This window comes from Tachypleus tridentatus, chromosome 7 (assembly GCF_004210375.1).
Source record: "Tachypleus tridentatus isolate NWPU-2018 chromosome 7, ASM421037v1, whole genome shotgun sequence".
Taxonomy (NCBI): domain Eukaryota; kingdom Metazoa; phylum Arthropoda; class Merostomata; order Xiphosura; family Limulidae; genus Tachypleus; species Tachypleus tridentatus.
In genome coordinates this window covers 36,642,927-36,648,926 of record NC_134831.1, presented here as the reverse complement: position 1 = coordinate 36,648,926, position 6,000 = coordinate 36,642,927, and the positions used below count along the sequence as shown (strand labels likewise).

General features: G+C 35.0%; 1 pseudogene across 1 annotated transcript in view; it reads right to left on the bottom strand.

The window, feature by feature from the left end:
• Nucleotides 1–558: 558 nt before the first annotated feature.
• LOC143255442 (sex peptide receptor pseudogene) overlaps nt 559–6,000 on the bottom strand; it is a 69,706-nt pseudogene continuing 64,264 nt past the window's right edge. Inside the window, exon 3 of the transcript XR_013030657.1 lies at nt 559–2,585. The product of XR_013030657.1 is annotated as a sex peptide receptor pseudogene (transcript). The remainder of the gene's footprint in view (nt 2,586–6,000) is intronic.

Here is a 6,000-nt window from a genome sequence, read left to right as displayed (position 1 = left end):
ATTAGAAAGACGCCATTATTTTAAGATGAAGGTTTTCTGTCTAGGACTTGTTTTATTATTAACGATTAATTTAATTTTTAGACCCTTTGGAATTGTTCACAACTTGACATTTCTTTTACATTTTTTACGAAGTTGCGGGAAATTGAATGCTACTACAGACATCTTAACGAAATTTTTAGCTGAACCACGTGGAAAATATTAATTTCAAACGTCGAATTTAAGGAGAAAAAACTAAAACTACTTCTTAAAAGGTGCAATATAAGTGTTAAGAAAATTGTTTTGTTGGTACAAAACTGTTATATAAATGGAGAGCTCAATTTTGTCTCTATATTATTTACCGTTTCTTCAAGGCCAGAATTATAGAAAACAAAAACCAACCAAAAAACTGTTATTTTTATATGTTAATATAACGGTAAGTAAAGTTTCGTTAGATGGCGGTAGTATCTACTTTTACAGAACAGCAGACTTTGTGTGCTGAAGACCTGTTAATTTTTATACGTTCCGCTTAAGTTTCAAAGATTTATTTTTATTGACAAAAATCATTCGTCACATGAGCAATCACAACATTTTATTGAACAAGTCTTATACACTGGTATTTGGAATAACAAATGTAACACTTCACAAAAAAACATACTTTGACCAACAATGAAGCAATAGTTCAAAAAAGGGTAGCTAGTAATGGCACCAAAAGCGAATATCTAAACACTTTGAGAAGCTATTCCATCCCTCTTATGAAAGCTTACACTAATGAGCCCCGAAATATTAGTGTAAGCTTATCACATAGCGACATGGGAATAGGAAATATTTTGGAGTATAGATAATTTAGTTTCACGAAGCAAACCCCTAAATATTTTTCTCTACATGAAGTTAACAGTTCAAGTTGACAGATGCTTGTAAGCTCTCATTCTGTTTACCTGTTGGTGTTTATACTTTGTTCAGAAAAGGAATTTGTATAAATCCAGCAACTGTTTTATGTCAACTTTAAATACATTATTTTCTCCTCTACAGAACAGTCTCATGTGCTGAAGTACGTGGTCCGTTAACGAGGCTATATCTGGAAGAGCCCTCGCGTCTGCTGACGAGGTTACCCATCATGAACAAATCTTTGAAGGTTTCTCGGAACTGTCGACTCATACCGCAGTAGATGGCGAAGTTGAAAGGGTAGCTGAGCATGATGAAGAAGTTGGTAAACAAAATGGTGGCGTTCAGATCATTGTAGTCAGCGATGTGGAGCTCGAGAGCATTCTGCATGACGTGGAGCAGAGTCGTCACCGCCAGAGGGATCTCCACAGCAAGGAATACCGTGACGACCACAATCAACATGAGAGTGGTACAGTTACTGTCTCGGAGCTTCTTACACTCGCTCTTTCGGTTTTCCTTGAAGAGTTTGTCTCGCTTCCGCTGGGCTTCCTTGAGAGCTTGAAATAGCAGCACGTTCAACACGACTAAAGCGGTGCAAGGACCTATGTGAACAAACAGTATGCGAAAGACGTAGTAGTAGGTGAAATAGACGTTCTCATTGATGACGTTTCTCACCCAATTTGCTGTCTGAAACATGCAACCTGTGTGAACTCCACTGTTCCACCTGAAACTTATCGGGTGAAATACACGGTCGAAGATCCTGGTGGACTGGTGGAAGAACGCCACGAAGTACACTGACACCATAGCTTTTACAACACGTGGGACAGTGCACCAGGTGGTGGCAACTGTCGGGTGACATACGTAGATGTAGCGTTGAACAGCAAGAACCAAAGTGAGCCAGATGGAAGCAGTGTGGAAGAATGCAGGAACCACTTCATACATGTAGTGATAGGAGTAGCAGGCAGGGATAGGAAATAGTATCTTGTTGTAGTTACCCAGGGTGTACATATAGAAATACCAAGGTGCCGGAAACAACAGAGTTAACAGGTCAGAAATGGCCATGGCCAGGAGGACCAGATTAGTTGGAGTGCGCATATGTCGTTGCGCCAGGACCACTACTATCAAAGTATTGGCTACTATCGTCACTAAGAGCAGGAATGGCATGATGTAGCCAAACAAGGGCATTGCGTACTTGAAAGGAACGTCTCGGGTGATGTTCAGAAGTGTAAGGATATCTGATGAATTGGGTAAATACGATCCAATATCCGTTTCATTTGTGATATTTATTTCATATGCGTCCTCCAAAATTGTAAATATATCCACACTTTCGTTCATGATGCTTAATCAGCGCTAATAGACTTAAGTAGTTCAAAACAAATTTAATTCAGTTGTTCTCTAGTTTGTCTGTTCCTTTCTGTAATCGTTCAATTCCTAGTGAAGAGGTTACGTACTACAACGACAAACACATCTTGTAAATATTAGTCTTTTCATATCAGTGTTTTAACCATCAAACTATTTTGCTTATTCTGGTGGCTTCGTCAACTGAAACATCTTTTAAACAGAAATCTTTAAACATGAGCCCTTTAACCACCGAATCCTTTTGATTGTACTAATGGCTCCGTCAATTTAAACATCTTTGAACAGAAATCTTTAAATATGAGTGTTTTAACCATCAAATCCTTTCGATGAATTTAATGTTATAATGTTCGGTTCCATCAACGCACCTGAAAAGAGTAAGGGCAAGTGAAAATAAATGTTATTTAATACACTGTTTAAACCTCAGGAATTCTGAGGATTGATAAATGTTCAAAACTCATACTTATTTTGAATACTTTTTCTGTCTTATTTATCTGGGAAGATGGGATTATTTGCATCTGGAACAACAAAATAATTCGGCACATTTCATTACTGTTTTAATTTTCTGTACGTTTCGGGATTTTCACAACATATTCGGGTGTTTAGATTGATACACGTAAAATATAATGAACCAACAAATGTAACCCACATAGTTATTGTATCTTCGTAATTGAAAGGGAACGGGAAACTTTTTTTTTCCATCTGAAGTGTATTTAATTCTAAGTCAATCCATAACGTTTATTTGGAGCATCAAGCACTTCGAAATGTGAGTGGTCTGGTTTCCTCAACTAATATACGTAATAGCTCAACTTAATTCGTTTTTAAGAAATTTAAAGACACAGAAAACACAATGCCTCAAGACACCCCTTACTCTCTATTCTAGAATAATCACAGGAATCATTGTAATTCTACACTATTTCTTATATGCCACATTTTAAGGAAAATTTTCAAAATCATATAAGATGTATACAAATCTTTCAAATTGTGGTAATCGCTAATGAACAAGTAACTACACTGAACGGATATTATACGATGAACAAATTGTATCTTTTTTTTACACTCAGAAACATAAGTTAATGCCAAAATGGAAACCTTATTTAAACGTGGAGTACGTGATATTGTTATATCGTGTCATTTTATGATGTAAGGTATATTTTTGAAGTATCTAAGCTTCCGTATCCTAATGATGGATACTAAATTTTCTTACACACGGATATAAGTTCATGATGCCTAGGATTTTAACTAAAAAGTTTCAGTTAAAATATCCATAAGGTTTACAGGACAGAAATCCCTAGTTTATGTAGTATACAGTTATTTATGGTAATAACGTGTTTTTTAAAAACTTTATATACAAGGCTTAGCATTATATTTATTTTAATACAAAATAAAATTCACTTCTCCTTAAATACAAAGCTAGTAACTATAATAAATAACGTTGCACGCATTTTTTAGTCTGATCTTTGACCAATACTCTCCTTTTAATTTATATAGCATGTTAATATATGGTACTTCGGTGATTTGGACTTCAAGAGAAAGCACATATAGCCATAGAAAACGAAATATATAATTAAAATTTACTGATAAAAAACATCGTCTCTCGAAGAAATGTCATTAAACTATGGATTGACGTTATCACTTTCGGTTCATTTTTCTATAGCAATCCCGTGATGTGATTTCCTGTTTTAACCTCTTTGTTAATACATAAATCCCTGTAAAAAGTAGAATCCTATATTCTAGCCTTACCTGTGATCAGCTAGGAAGTAGGTTTTCTAGAAGAACGATTTTCTAAACTGCACTTACACGTCTCTAAAACTTGGAACTGGTTTATCCAGACAGAAGAAAAAATTATTCCATCCAAACACACAATCCAGATGTTAATAGAATGACTAGGTCTGAAAATAATTTACTGCCGGATGGTTTTGAATGCACCTGTTTGTTGAATTATGTGCTAAACTATTCGGTGGCTATCTGCGCTTTCTGTCACTAATTTAAAAGTGATAGACTAGAAGAAAAGCAGCTTGTCAACACCATCCATAGACAACTTTCTATAAATGAGAAGAAGAACGAATGAAAGGATTCGAATCCGCGACTCACAAGTTGTGAGTCGAGCGGCCATAACTATCAAGCTATGTTACACCCCCGAATCCAAGTACCTTAATAAAAAAATGAAATCCATTGAATATTCCGCTAAACAACAATTTAGAAATAGTTGAGTGGTAAAAAGCTATTTTTACTGGATCATGAAATTTGGTCATGTCTTCTGTTGACATAATACTTTATGTTTAGTTTACAAACATAAGAGTTATTATAAAGTACGTTTTTGGTGAAGCTCGAACATAAAAGACTAGAAAGGAGGGGGGATCATTATCTGTTATATAGAAGTGGTGGGGGGCACTAAATGTGAACAATCATTATCTGTTATATAGAAGTGGTGAAGAGCACTAAATGTGAACAACAGAATTAATATTTGGACAGATAACCACCACTTATATAGAGAGTTTTGAATTTGTCAAGACACAGATTATTTTACAGGGTTTCTGCTGTTATATAGACTAGTTTGATCTCAAAAAAAGCTTGATTAAAATTGATTATTTTGAATGTTTATTTTTTCCAATATCTGAAACTGTGAATATCATCTTATTTGGACAGGTTTATACTCCTGTTATACAGACAAGTTCTAACTATACTCCTGTTATATAGACAAGTTCTAACTATACTCCTGTTATATAGACAAATTCTAACTATACTCCTGTTATATAGACAAGTTCTAACTATACTCCTGTTACAAAATGACAAGTTCTAACTATACTCCTGTTATATAGACAAGTTTTAACTATAGTCCTGTTATTTAGACAAGTTCTAACTATACTCCTGTTATATAGACAAGTTCTAACTATACTCCTGTTATTTAGACGAGTTCCAACTATACTCTTGTTATATAGACAAGTTCTACCTATACTCCTGTTATATAGACAAGTTCTAACTATACTCCTGTTATATAGACAAGTTGTAGCTCACACGAGACGATACTAAAAACTGTGCTTTATTTTGACGGATTTCGGTCTCTGTTATATTTCGAGAAGAATTAAACTAGAACTAGTTTGAACCAAACAGCTCGAGAAACAAGTCCATGGAAAAAATTGATTTGTTCAGAGTGTTTATTTACTAAACACTACCTTTCAACGTTATGTAACATTCTATCTCAAGACGGCTGGTGTGGGTATTAAAACTTTTATTAACATAAAATAGAGAGCAACGTTTCGACCTTCTTCAGAGACTAAGAGAGTTTGTTAACCTGAAAATGACCTAAGAAGGTGAAAAGTTATTCTCTATTTTAATAAAAGTTTTAATACCCGTACCAGCTGTCTTCAGATACATTTTTACTTCAAGTAGGTTTCTCGTCATCACGAGTTATGTAACGTTGTTTCCATAGTTTTTAATGAGTTCCAAAGGTTTCAGAATTGCAATGCTAAAATCAGGGGTTCGATTCCCCTTGGTGGACACAGCAGATAGCCTTGGCATAAGAAACACACACACGTGTTCCAAACAATTTAGGCTCATTATAATAGTACTTCTACTGTATCTACTGTACCTGTTTGTATAAGTACTAATATAAAGATAGTTGTAGAAGTGCCCATGAGTTTTTATGTTCACATTTACTATGCCATCTACCTTTCGGGACGAGTTCTGGCTGTTTTCTCTGGTGCTACCTTTGCCTCGTTCATGAATAATATTAATTATGACCAACTTCACTCCTTCACCCAAAAAAGAGTAAAAAAAAAA